Raw genomic sequence first — 13,575 nt, 5'->3', positions numbered from 1 at the left:
ACTATCACATACCTAAACACTCTCGTTATAAATGTCATCTGAAAGTATTTCTATCAAGAGAATGTCCAAGTTAGAACATCCATGATATAACTCTCATATTGTATCATATCCTCTACCAAATGTATAACTATGAAATTAGCTATATAGTAGGTCAATTCTTTCTAAGACTATACCTAAAACTACATCTTCAAGTTCTAATTCTCAAGGGAAACTTGGGTTGATATACCAAAGATAACTTGTTCATCATTATCATAGGTAGATCTTGACCAATTAAATGATCTCTTGCTAAACATGTGCAATGTTCCACCAGATTTGATGTATCCTCCTTTCTACTATTTGACTAACTGAGAAACTTCAAGTCCAAACTCAACCCACCATTGTGTTAAGGTAATGAAGATGCAAACAAAATCTATCAACATTAACACTCTCTACTAGAACTGGGTCACTGGAACCTAAATTGAACTAATAATCCCACCAATAAATACCTCGCTACATAGGTTTGGATAATAGCAATAAAAGTTGATAACCTGAAAATTTGTCTCATCTGAAAGCATGGCCCATAAAAGAAATCTACCTCATCTAAAAAGATTTTCTCGCATGCAGCTTCAAGAATGCTTTTATTGGGTTATGGTGAAGTTTCTTATGGTGAGCTCAATATTAAAGGTGTGCTTACACCCTTGGAATATAAAAAATTTATCTTAGATTAGCACTACAAAACCTAAGCTTAGGTTCACTCTGCCTAAGTTTAATAACATACAAGAAAACCAATGTTTTCATGTTTTTTTTCTAGGTGATAGTGTTGGTGTCATTTGTTGGATTAAATTCTCTAACTTGTATGTTAACTTTTAGTGTTATACTTGGGTGTGCATGTCTAGAAAGTGTAGCTATTTCCTTATTTTTGGAGATTGTTTGGCAAATTTCACTGGACTTTTCCCTTTTCTTGAAAATTTTCGCTCAAAGAATGGTTTTCCCCAAGCAATCACCACATGGATTATATATAGATTCTTCACTCCTAGTTCATTTTTGTTGTAAAAGGTCTTAATTTTGATCAATTCAAATTATATAAAAACATCATAAAGTAGAAAGAGCGTGCCTGTAATCTCTTTCTCTTGGTGGAGAGGACTACTGCCCAAGAAAATGTCATTCACAAAAAAACACACCCAACTAACATTGGCAAGGCACAATCATTTACTCACTACAAGTCATGTACTACAAATTGTCACATCTTTTCCTTTGGATTAAAACAAATGCCATTATTCAAATAAACCTTCTTTATCACTACATGATTTAGATATAGATTCTAAACTATCAATCATTTGTGGGTTATTCATTATCTCACAAATCACTAATGAGCTTTAGTTTTGGAAGTTCATTAAATGAAGCATGTTCTATAATGAAGACTATATAGAGCGATTCTAAGGTAAAACATGGAAATCCTATGACTACTCTATAAAACGGTTGTCCTTTTTGGCGGGTTTGGTGCAATATCGCAAGTTCTTTTGTATTTTAGTTAATTTTTTGTGGGCAATTTAAAATTTTACAAGTATTTTGAGGCCAAAATGATCAAAAACAAGCGTGACGGACATCAAAAAGAAAATACTCTCCCATGCTTGCTTCTTCCATTTGGTGCTTCTACACTCAGTGGATTAGACTATCTAGATGGTTTTAGAATTTTGGATGGCCTTAGCCCATACATGCCAATTGTTTCAAGAGATTTACAGTACCTATAGAACATATAATTTTCTTCTTTGATGTCCCGTTTTCCCACTCATTTGAGCACGTGGAAAAAAGTTGGCTGATATTTCACGCTTTAAAATGCTGATATTTTACACTTTATAATGTTTTCTCCCCCCTACGATCACCAAATCAGAGTGGCGCAGCGGAAGCGTGGTGGGCCCATAACCCACAGGTCCCAGGATCGAAACCTGGCTCTGATATTACTTATTTTCTTGCTTCATGGTGATCCCAATCTTATTTTTTGTGCGAAGTATTTAGATTTAAATAATACATCAACTTCGACAATCTTGATTCATCTTCCTTGAACCGCTCATGGCGTATCATGGAAGAAATTTTTAACTCTTAACGTGAAATCCCCGTCAAAATTGCAGGAACCTAGACACTTTGTAATTTTAGATGTTATCGTGGAATTCCTGTCAACAAAATTGCCCACTTATAGAAACTCAGACATGTAGTTTTAGATCTTATCGTGGAAACCCTGTCCATTCCCATGACTGTATTTCATCTCCATATCTTGGGCAAGCTGGATGGCATCAACCATGGTTTTGGGTCGCACATCCCACTTAATCTGATAATCAAGCCCATAAAGGAAAACACCACGGCACTTAATCTGGTGAGAGAAAAACACCACGGCGCTCTTTACTGGAATTCTGAAGCTGAGTCCTCAGCTGGGTTACCTTATTGGTGTGTATTGAGGGACTAGTTCTGCGAGTTCTGACAAAGACCTCAAAAAACCTACCCAAATACTGGGATGGTAAAAATCTAATCTTGAAATCCGATGCTAAAACAATTTTATGATAGGACGAGCAAAAAGCCCGTTCACCTGTGAGGGAAGCGCACAGCTCGATCACTCGATGAAGGGCATCCGCGCCCTTGCAGCCATGATGGTCATCCTTAGGATAGCAAAAAGCCCGTTCACCTGTGAGGGAAGCACACAGCCTCTCAAGCTCGATCTCTCGATGAAGGGCATCCGCCCTTGCAGCCACCTCACGGGCTTCGAGTAGTGAGCTGCTCTCGTGGTGAGGCTAGGTCTTCCAGATTACTCATGGTGGGAGTGCTCGTGTTCAAGCCTAAGCACAAGTAAACCATCCACCACGGGTGTGGGAGACTCTTTCAGGGGCTTTCCTGATAGGCTAGTAAACCAGCCACCTATGAGAGATGGTGTGTGGTACTTGGGTGTGCCCGCAGAAGCCTGAAAACCAAACACACAAGGAAGAAAAAATTTAGCACTCTTTTACCAAAGCCTAAGCACTGATACCAATGTGATATGCGACTTGTGCGGAAGTATTATTTCAATGTCAATAGAGAAGAGATTGCTTAAAGTGCTTTCTGAAATTTGAGAGAGAGAGAGATAGAGATAGCACACAACACACCCGATTGGGTCCCAACCACCCTCATAAGGGCTTATGTATTGCAAGATGTAAATGAAGTACAAGATTGACTTACTGGCTGTCAACTAAATAATGAACAGAGACACCTCGGAAATTGTTTTGGGCTGAATGGAACCTCTGTTTTGGGGCTAGTTTGTAGAGCTGCATTTTCTCTGTGTATATACCCTGTGCTACACCTCTTTGGCTGGTCTGTATGCTGCATTTTTTGGCTGCTGTAGGCCGCTTATGTTCTCCTTCGCATGATTAAGATATGGTTGATCTCTATGCTCTCCTTATGTGTCAATTGCCTCTTCATAGCTGGCTGAACACCCTTCTATGCTCTCCTTCAGATGATGAAGATATGGTTGATCTCTATGCTCCCCTTATGCAAGCTATTCAAGGGTCGATTGCCTCTTCATAATTGTGCTGGCCCTTGATCTCACAAGTCGCAAGATGATTTATGCCCTTGGCTGGCTGCTCTTATATAGGCATCAAGAGCTAAAGTTGCTCTCAAAAGATGTGCATCTTGATTCTTGTGCGAGATTTGCATGACTTAATGTAATATGCACCATTGTCCTAATATAAGGGCCCTCCTCTATTCACTTCCATCATCCATTCCTAGCACATTGTACTGCACTCCCTTGCTGGCTCTTGCCATTGTAAAGCCTCAAGCTACATAATAAGATGTTCATTGTCTGATGTCTCCCTCTCTGTGCCTCTCTCCCTCTCCTATGTTTTGCTCCCACATTGTGCAACTTTATCATGGTATCAGTCACTTCGGTGCTGGCATCCACATCTCATTCCCTCATCTGCTGAAGTTGGCATTTTTTGCTGGAAGAGGAGGCCTGCATTTTCTTGCATCTACAGCAACAGCAAGTGGCTGTGTTTTGCTGCTACATTTTCATCCAGGTGGCTATTTTTTTCAGATCTGTGGCTGCGTTTTCACCCTGGGTGCTGCGTTTTCAGCATAGCGGCTGTGTTTTGGTAGGTGGTTGTGTTCTTCTCTCCTTTCGCCATCTTCTTCATCAGTGTCTTCTGTTGCTAGTGGTGTGTGGGCTGTGTTTTCAGCCCTGGTCAGCAGTTGGTAGTCTTCTTGGAGTGTGGAGCGCCCCCAACTAGTGGCATTTACAGCCTGCCTTTTCTTTGGCGGTTCTACCTACTTCATGGGTGCTTTCTAGCAAGATTTGTGGGCTTGTTTGCTGCAGTCCAGTCCCACTCTACTTTAGTTCTTAGAGGGGGCTAATCGGTCCTCTCCTTCCATGGCGTTGGAGTTTGTTGGAGAAGTGTTGGAGATTGGAGTGCTGAGATCATCAGTCGTACAAAGGCTTGCTTGCAGAGGTGTGTTGTTGCCATGGATATGGGTTCCCTCTTGGAGGAGGTATCTATCCTTGACTCTCAAGAACAGGTAAGGTTCCCTCCTAGTGGACAAGATCAAGCACTTGCTACAGTGCAACAAACAAGACGTTGTCATTGCTACTCTTGTGGAAAGCAGGTTCATTTGGCCAAGGATTGCAAGACCAAAGGTATAGCCCAAGCCAGGACTAAGTTCTCAAAGACGGGCAATGATCATATACAAGATGATGACTCTACTACTTCTAGTGACTCATATAGGGCTCCAAAGGCACTTCTTGCTCCGGAGGACCAAGATGGTATGCTTCTCTAGTATACAGATAGTTTCCCCCATGTGCTTCCAGCCAGAGGAGGCTTGTGGGCAGGAGAGGGGACTATAAGCAAGAAGCTCCATTTTCTCGTACATGGGAACCATGAGTTGGGAGTTCCAAGCATTAAAATCTGGCAAGACAAGGTTAGCTTTGGTGTAGCAGTGACTATGGACAAGATCTATTCCAAGTTCATTGTTCGAATTTTTTGAGACGTGATGTGTTCACAGTCCAGTGTTGGGGAATAATGGACGCGGTGTGTCCAACAGCTCATCGTTCTATTCTTGGAGTTCACTGCACATTGGTGTGGGAATTCAGAGCCAAGCAAAGTTCTTTGTTGTTTGTGGTGGCATTGTGTTTCAAGAAAACAGGTTGGCACGTGCTCTCTCCGAAGTGATTCCAGTATCTGTAGTATTGGAGGGTCCATGGTTGCATCTTCTTCTTGACTTCTCTGTATAACAGGGTATCACCCATGACGCGATCTCCTTGGAAGTAGAGATGCGGGTGATGAATCCTCCAAAGTCTTCGACAATGCGGGAGCACATCAACAAGTCGCAGGCTCTTCAACAAGAGGTTCTTCAAGTTGGGAAGGAGATATCTTCAGAGGACATGGCCATCACTTTCTTGTCTCATTCGCCTTCTCAATACTCAGCATTTTACTCCTCTTTGATCACCAGTGAGACAAGCTCAGCACCATCACATGGGAGGAGCTTGTGCCTATGGTCTTGGACCAAGAAGAGCGTTTTACGAACCCTCCACAAGGCGGAGGTTCTGAGCCCTTGACTGGCCAACGGTCGAAAGGCCATAACAACAACAACAATAAGGGCAAAGGGAAGTCTTCATCAGAGAAGTCTTTTGAGAAGAAGCCCGACTCAGACCGTGATAAATTGAAGGCCGAGCGGACCTATAACGATTGTGGCGAGAAAGACCACTATTGGAAAAAATGTCCTAAGCGGAGTACCACGAAGAGTGTTGATGACACGTGCATCCCGCACTTGGATGCCACGTAGACATATCTATACAGAAGGTGCAGGACCTGGGATGGTAAACTCGTCCCATGTGAGCCCAGTCTGGGACGAGTCAGCCAAGGATCCATCCCAGTCGTCCGAGGTAAGGTGTGCATTGTCCTGCACAGGAGTCCAAGGTCAGGTGTGCACTATCCTACACATGAAACAGTGCCAATCTGCGCTGTGAGTCTCCCTCTAGAATGATGTCAGTGATTCTATGTATCTGGTATGGTATTGGATGCCAAATCATTGTGTAGGTAGTTAGGGTTTGCTTTTAGGAAAAGGGGCCAACCCATAGGGCTACCCCAAGTCCTTGTGTGGGCATGGGGATAGTGTAAAACCACCCCCATGAGGGCCAGGAAGGCCCTGGCTGTACCCACCAGCCATGGGAGGGCCATAGGAATGCTTTAGGACAGTCCCAGGGCTCTTGCAAGGGGAACCAATTGGTTATCCAGCCCTAGGGGACTGTAGGGAAAGTATGGGGGCAGCCCATACAGGCTGCCCAGCCTTCAGAACCTTGGGCAATTAGTGCCCAGCCCTTTGTGCTCATGCGCCTAGTGCCAACCAGCCAAAGGACAGCATGCACAGCATTTTTACTGATTTTATTCAGTATTTAATGCTATATATCAGTCGTGGGCAGAATTAAAGACAGCCGACAAGGATTATAGCTGGCAGACTGCTGTTAGTTGGTAGTATAAATACCAAGGCCCACAAATCAGTGTGTTATCTCATAATGGTACGGGTTGAATCCCTAGCTCCGAAAGGGATGCAAATCCCATTGGATTGAGCTACATGTGGACAAGTGGCAAGTTGAGTGCTGAGGAGCTTTCTCAGTACAAGAAGGAGGGTAGATGTTTCTTTTGTCATAAAAAAGGACATACTTCTCAGGAGTGTCCTAAGAAGCCTGCAAAGCCCGCCGCCGCTGCCTCCACAGCTTCCGTGGTGAGCTCAGCTCCCACACAGACCCCAGTGGCTGCCCCTAGTTCTTCAAATCCCGCTGCTTCAGTTGGAGCAATTATTAGCCGGGCATAGTCACATGGGACATGAAATGGGGACGGGGAACGGAGACGAAAAAGATTGAGAATGGCCATTCCCTGTGACTATAGAGTGATAGGGGACGGGAATGGGAATGGGAAGATGCTACCATCCCCATCATTCCTGAGTCTAAAAATGCCCATTCCCTGTGACTATGTAGCCGGGAGCTCGAAGATAAGCAGAAGGATGCCCATGACCAGGAGTATGAGCGTAACAAATTGCTCAAGTCCTTTGGCTACATAGGTGGCCAGAGAGTCGTCGTCTTGTTTGACAGTGGTAGCACGGAGGATGTGGTCACGGAACAGGCCGCTAGGTGTACCCGTTTCGTCCTGAGTTCGGTGGACGAACAAGTTGAGGGTTTTAGCACAGGCATGACAACGAGCGTCAAGTACGGAGCTCTAGGTGCTAAGTTGGTTATTCAGGGCATAGAATTTGTGTATGATTTTATGGTTGCCCCTCTTGTAGGAGCAGACATAATTTTGGGCATTCAGTGGTTTCACAAGTCTCTTCCTGATGTTAAGTGGGACAAGCACACGTTCCAGATCAATCGGGATGTGTCAAACGTCCCAATAACCATTAAGTGTGAGCCAGGAATTCCGAACTTTCCGCTCTTAAGCCACTTGCAGGCTAAGTGAGCAGTCAAGAAAGGCGTACATTGTGTGATAATATACATCCAGACAACCCAAACGGTGGCCAATGCTTCCGAGAAGTACTCGGCTCTCCATGAAAAGTTCCAGAAGATTTTTCTTCGGGACAGTCTCCCTCCCCAACGCCCCCCGTCCAGACCGGAGGACCACAAGATTGACCTCCTCCCAAGCTCAGAACCCCTAAGCAAGTTTCCGTATCGCCTTTCCAAGGCAATGGAATCGGACTTGGACCACTAACTCCAAGAATTGTGCTGACTATCTAGAGTAGATTTTCGATGCGTCAAATAGATTATATTCTCGAGAGGCTGATGGAGCAAAGGTGTTCTCGAAACTTGATTTAAAGAGTGGATACCACTAGGTTAGGATTGTGGAGGGGGACATCCCCAAGACAGCCTTCCGTACGGAACGGGCCCACTATGAATTTGTGGTCATGCCATTTGGCTTGACGGACGCCCCAGCTACATTGTGGTTGGTTTTTAGACACTGGTGGACTACCCCTTTTGGAGTGACTCCTGTCCCTCGAAGGACGGTTGGTTTTCAGCCTCCGGATGTCTCCCACACAGATAGTGGATGGTCAAATTGCATTCCAGAAAGGAAGTGCATTTTCCTACTATGGCGAGCTTCGACGACGAGAGAGACCAAGAACCATGGGACCATAGTGCACCAGGCAGCCCAGCTAGGGCACCAGGCTTGAGTGTTACAGACGTGTTCCAGCAGATGATGCAAGCAATCGCAAAACAGACAGCCAAGTTGGATGAGCAGAAGGCGCAGATCTTGGCTCTGGAAGAGCGTACCCATTCTCCAGTGTCGCATTTTCCATCTCCTCCTCCCTCTCCTTCCGTATCCCAGATTCCAGATCCTCGTCACAGGGACCCTCTCGCGGGGTCATAGCCGCAACCAAGCTCTTTGCTTGAGTTGCAAATGCGTGCATTGGAGATCCGACAACGAGAAGACGAAGCCATACGACGCGTGGAACACAAGCGTTACCTCAAAACATTGGACGCCAGATTGACACCGGCGACGCCCTCAAATCATTTTCTCAAGAAAATGAACTTTAGTAAGTATAATGGTAAACTCGATCCCACAACTCTCTATTCATGGTTACATCAATTTGAAGCTTACTTTGCCGCAGTTAGGAAAACAGATACTGAGAGAGTGATCTTGGAAGGTGAGGCCATTCCTTGGTGGACTCAGTGGGCTCATGCCCACACCAATGTAGGTATGGCAACTTATGTGTGGGACGAGTTTGTCCGCAACCTTATGCAACGGTTTCTACCACCCCACTACCTTGAGCGGCTCGAAGACGAGTTCAGGGGAGCGCATCAAAACGCGCAACCACTCCTTCAGTTTGCCAATAGAATTTCGACTTTATGTCTGCAATTAGGCTTATCTCATACGGACAAGAAAGGGCTGTTTTTGTATGGCCTGGACACGCAAATCCAATGGGAGGTGCGTATGTTTAGACGAGCCACCTTTGAAAATGCACTCTCGCTTGTGCAAAGTGCAAAAATGAAACATAATGGTGGCAAGCCCAAGACTTCCCCACGGCTATCACCTCGGGGGGCAAAAGCCAAAACCAGACGGGGTCTTCCCCAAGACAGAGCCCGAGAGCCTCTGGCTCCAAGAACTCGAACAATGCGTCTAAGCTTACTCCAGACTAGAAAGCAGAGGCAGGTAAGACAGGTGGCAAGTTGAGTGCTGAGGAGCTTTCTCAGTACAAGGAGGGTAGATGTTTCTTTTGTCATACAAAAGGACATACTTCTCGGGATTGTCCAAAGAAGCCTCCAAAGCCCGCCACCGTCGCCTCCACAGCTTCCGTGGTGAGCTCAGCTCCCACACAGACCCCAACAACTACCCCTGATTCTTTAAACCCCGATGCTTCAGTTGGAGCAATTATTAGCCGGGAGCTCGAAGATAAGCAGAAGGGCGCCCATGACCAGGAGTATGAGCGCAACACGCCCATGACCAGGAGTATGAGCGCAACAAATTGCTCAAGTCCTTTGGCTACATAGGTGGCCAAAGAGTCGTCGTCTTGTTTGACAGCGGCAGCACGGAGGATGTGGTCACGGAACAAGCCGCTAGGCGTACCCGTTTCGCGCTGACTTCGGTGGACAAACAAATTGAGGGTTTTAGCACAGGCATGACAACGAGCGTCAAGTATGAAGCTCTAGGTGCTAAGTTAGTGATTCAGGGCATAGAGTTTGTGCGTCATTTTATGGTTGCCCTTCTTGTAGGAGCAGACATAATTTTGGGTATTCAGTGGTTTCACAAGTTTCTTCCTGATGTCACGTGGGACAAGCACACGTTCCAGATCAATCGGAATGTGTCAAACAGCCCGGTGACCATTAAGTGTGAGCCAGGAATTCCGAACTTTCCGCTCATAAGCCACTTGCAGGCTAAGCGAGCAATCAGGAAAGCCGCACAGTGTGCGATGATTTACATCCAGACAGCCCAAACGGTGGCCAGTGCTTCCAAGAAGTACACGGTTCTTCATATCTTCTTCAAGAACATGGCTCGCATGAAGTAGACTTCCAAGAGGGTTGATCCTGTGAAGGTCAAGCCCCCACCACCGCCCACACATCGCAAACGTCGGTGTGGAGACCTGGCACCGTCGCTCTTCGGGAAATCAGAAAGTATCAGAAGACGGCATACCTTCTAATCCCGAGGCGGTCTTTTCATCGCCTCATTAGGGAGACTATGGATAATTTGAACGCGAGCCGGCTATCTCGATGGCATCGTCGGGCCGACAATAGTGAGGCTCCCACACGATGGACAACAGTAGCTTTGGAAGCTCTTCAAGAGGTTGCTGAAGCTTTTTTGGTGGACATATATGGTGACACAGTGTACGCAACCGTCCATGCCAAGAGAGTCACCATCACTTACAAAGATATACGGCTAGTTCTATGCATGATGCGGAAGTGGAGGGAAGATTATGGTGATGAAGAGCCGCAGTTTAGGGTTTAGGATAATCTCATGTATATTTGACAATGTAATCTCATGTGATCATGATGTAAATGCTTTACTTAATGACCCTCCCAGGCTTGGAACCCCCGAGCAAGTTTCCGTATCGCCTTTCCAAGGCAATGGAATCAGAGTTGGACCGCCAACTCCAAGAATTGTTGCAATCTGACTTCATCCGCCTCAGCGTGTCGCCATTTGCAGCACCAATCTTATTTGTCAAGAGAAGAAAGATGGGTCTTCCCATTTGTGTGTCGATTATCGTGCACTCAACGAGCTGACTATCAAGAGCAAATTCCCGATGCCTCGAATAGACTATATTCTCAAGAGGCTGAATGGAGCAAAGATGTTCTTGAAACTTGATTTAATGAGTGGGTACCACCAGGTGCGGATTGTGGAGGGGAACATCTCCAAGACAGCCTTCCGTACGGAACGGGCCCACTATGAATTTGTGGTCATGCCATTTGGCTTGACGAACACCCCAACTACATTTAACCGCATGATGCGTGTTTTCCGGGATTTGATTGGAAAGTGTGTTCATATTTCTAGACGACATACTGGTATTTTCAGCTACGGTTGAGCAGCATGACGTTGATGTGGAGAAATTCCTTAAGTTGCTAGAAAGAACCGAGCTCTACGTCAATGAAAAGAAGTCGAAATTTTATCTGTTCCAGGTGCATTACTTGGGATATATAATTCGTGCTAAAGGCATTCGACTTGATCCGGCTAAAGTGGCCAAGATTGTCAACTGGGAAGTACCTAGACAACCTATGACATTAGATCTTTTGTGGGTATATGCCAGGCATACTTCACTCACATCGACAAGTTTTCTGACCTCTCGACAGTTCTCACCGATCTGCTAAAGGAAGTGAAGACAAGAAGGCAAAAGATTCGAATGACTCCACGAGCGTTGGAGGCATTCCAGAACCTCAAGGTGGCTTTGTCAGAAGTGCCTTGTTTAGCACTTGCCTCATGGGATGACCCATTTCAGGTGATCACCGATGCGAGTAACATCACAATTGGAGGTGTATTGCAACAGAATGGTCATCCAGTAGCTTACATGTCTCGTAAGTTACTGCCCACCGAGAAGAACTTCTCAGTCTATGATCGTGAACTCTTAGCATTTAGCCTTGAAACATTGGAAACATTTTCTATATGGCCGTGACTTCGAGGTTCGCACTGACCATCAAGCATTAGATTGGATTCAGACAATGCTAAGTGCATAGTGGAGTGATCGACAACACCGCTAGAGTCAGATATTCCAGCAATTCGGAGGTATGATTGAGTACCTTCCAGGAAAGGCCAATCCAGTGGCCGATGCTTTGAGCAGGAAGAGACAAGTGTCTACGATTTAGACCACTAGACTTGATCTTGTTGGTACAGGACGGGATGACATGAAGCACACGTACGCGAATTCCGAGGAATTCGGTACACAGTGGGAACAGGCATTGGATGCCACAGGACCATGCTACTTTTTAATACACGATGGTTGGCTTTTCTACAAAGGCCGACTCTGTGTCATGAAGTCGTTCAAGACAACTCTTCTCCATGATGCCCATGACGCCATTACAGGTGGTCATAGGGGCATGAATTCGACTCTGGAGAAATTGGAACGGCAATACTATTGGCCAAAGATGAGGCGTGATGTGTTTACATATGTACAACACTGTGACATTTGTCAAAAGGTGAAAGCTCCTCGTGGAAAGAAGATAGGGTTGTTACAGTCCTTGCCAATTCCGGAGGATCCTTTCCAAGACATTTCCATGGACTTTGTCACGAATCTGCCTCCCAGTCCGAGTAAGCGTAATATGCAATGCTTAACTATTGTTGATAGATTTAGCAAATTTGTTATGCTTATTCCTTACAGGGCCAATGTGACCGCCGAGGATGTTGCCCAGTTGTTCATTCGGCATTGGTATCCGATTGGCGGGATTTCTAGGAACATAGTGTCCGACCGAGATGCCAAGTTTACCAGTCATTTTTGGAGGGCATTGTTTGATAACTTTGGTACTAAGTTGAACTTTTCCAATGCATTCCACCCACAAACAGACGGCCAGACAGAGATATACAACCAATCGGCCTTTGATGTGCTGAAGTGTTATGTCCACGATCAGCAAGGTAAGTGGGAATCATATTTGCCTTTGGTTCAAGCTGTTTTGAATGATTCTTTTTCTTCAGCTATTGGCACGACTCCATATGATGCAGCATTTGGGAGACCTTTCCAGTCATTGTTGACCAGAACCTCATCTTCAGTCCCTGAAGCGAACAGAGTAACGGAGTCTTACCAGGAGATTTTAGAATCAGTAAAAGACAGATTGGCTAAAGCACAGGAGACCTACACTCGCCACGCCAATAAAGGCCGAAGGGATATGAAGTTTTCGAAAGGGGATTGGGTGTATCTTCGGATTATGAAGCAAAGATTGAAAAAGGTGGACAAACGATGCCCAAAGTTGTCTTTCAGGAGCTTCAAACTTTTTCCCATCAAGAAAAAGATTAATGAGGTGTCTATGCAGTTAAAGCTACCTCCGAGTTGGACTATGCACAATGTATTTCATGTCAGTTGGTTAAAGCCATATGCAAGTCCAATCCCTTCAAAGGTCAGAGACGAAGCAGAACCAGACGTTGTTGATAAAGCAGAGGTTATGGTTCCAGAACAGATCCTTCTGCACCATTTCAAGCATGGCTTAGGCCGAAGACTACGACAGTTCCTCACGAAGTTTCAGGACCGAGGAACCTATGAAGCGGTATGGCCCGACAAAGAGTTTTTCGAAGACTATTCGGTGTTATTGACGGATTATTTGGAGGCTATGCAACTTCCGTCAAGTTAAGCAAAAGGGGATGTCACGTGCATCCCGCACTTGGATGCCGCGTAGACATTTCTGTACAGAAGGTGCAGGACCTGGGATGGTGAACTGGTCCCTTGTGAGCCCAGTCCGGGACGAGTCAGCCAGGGATCCATCTCAGTTGTCCAAGGTCAGGTGTGCATTGTCCTGCACAGGAGTCTAAGGACAGGTGTGCACTGTCCTGCACATGAAACAGTGCCAATCTGCGCTGTGAGTCTCCCTCTGGAATGATGTCAGTGACTCTGTGTATCTGGTATGGTACCGAATGCCAAATCACTGAGAAGTTAGTGTTTATTAGGACAAGGGGAAAGCCCATAGGG

At 45.6% G+C, this 13,575-nt stretch overlaps 1 non-coding gene across 1 annotated transcript; it reads left to right on the top strand.

Annotated features, from left to right (window-relative positions):
- The first annotated feature begins 1,865 nt into the window (after positions 1–1,865).
- TRNAM-CAU (transfer RNA methionine (anticodon CAU)) lies at positions 1,866–1,937 on the top strand. The gene has a single exon. It is a non-coding gene; the product is annotated as a tRNA-Met (tRNA).
- The last annotated feature ends 11,638 nt before the right edge of the window (positions 1,938–13,575 follow it).

Source organism: Cibotium barometz, chromosome 2 (genome assembly GCF_041138505.1).
Source record: "Cibotium barometz isolate CiBa-2024 chromosome 2, ASM4113850v1, whole genome shotgun sequence".
Lineage (NCBI taxonomy): Eukaryota > Viridiplantae > Streptophyta > Polypodiopsida > Cyatheales > Cibotiaceae > Cibotium > Cibotium barometz.
This window is presented reverse-complemented; position numbering and strand designations above follow the sequence as displayed.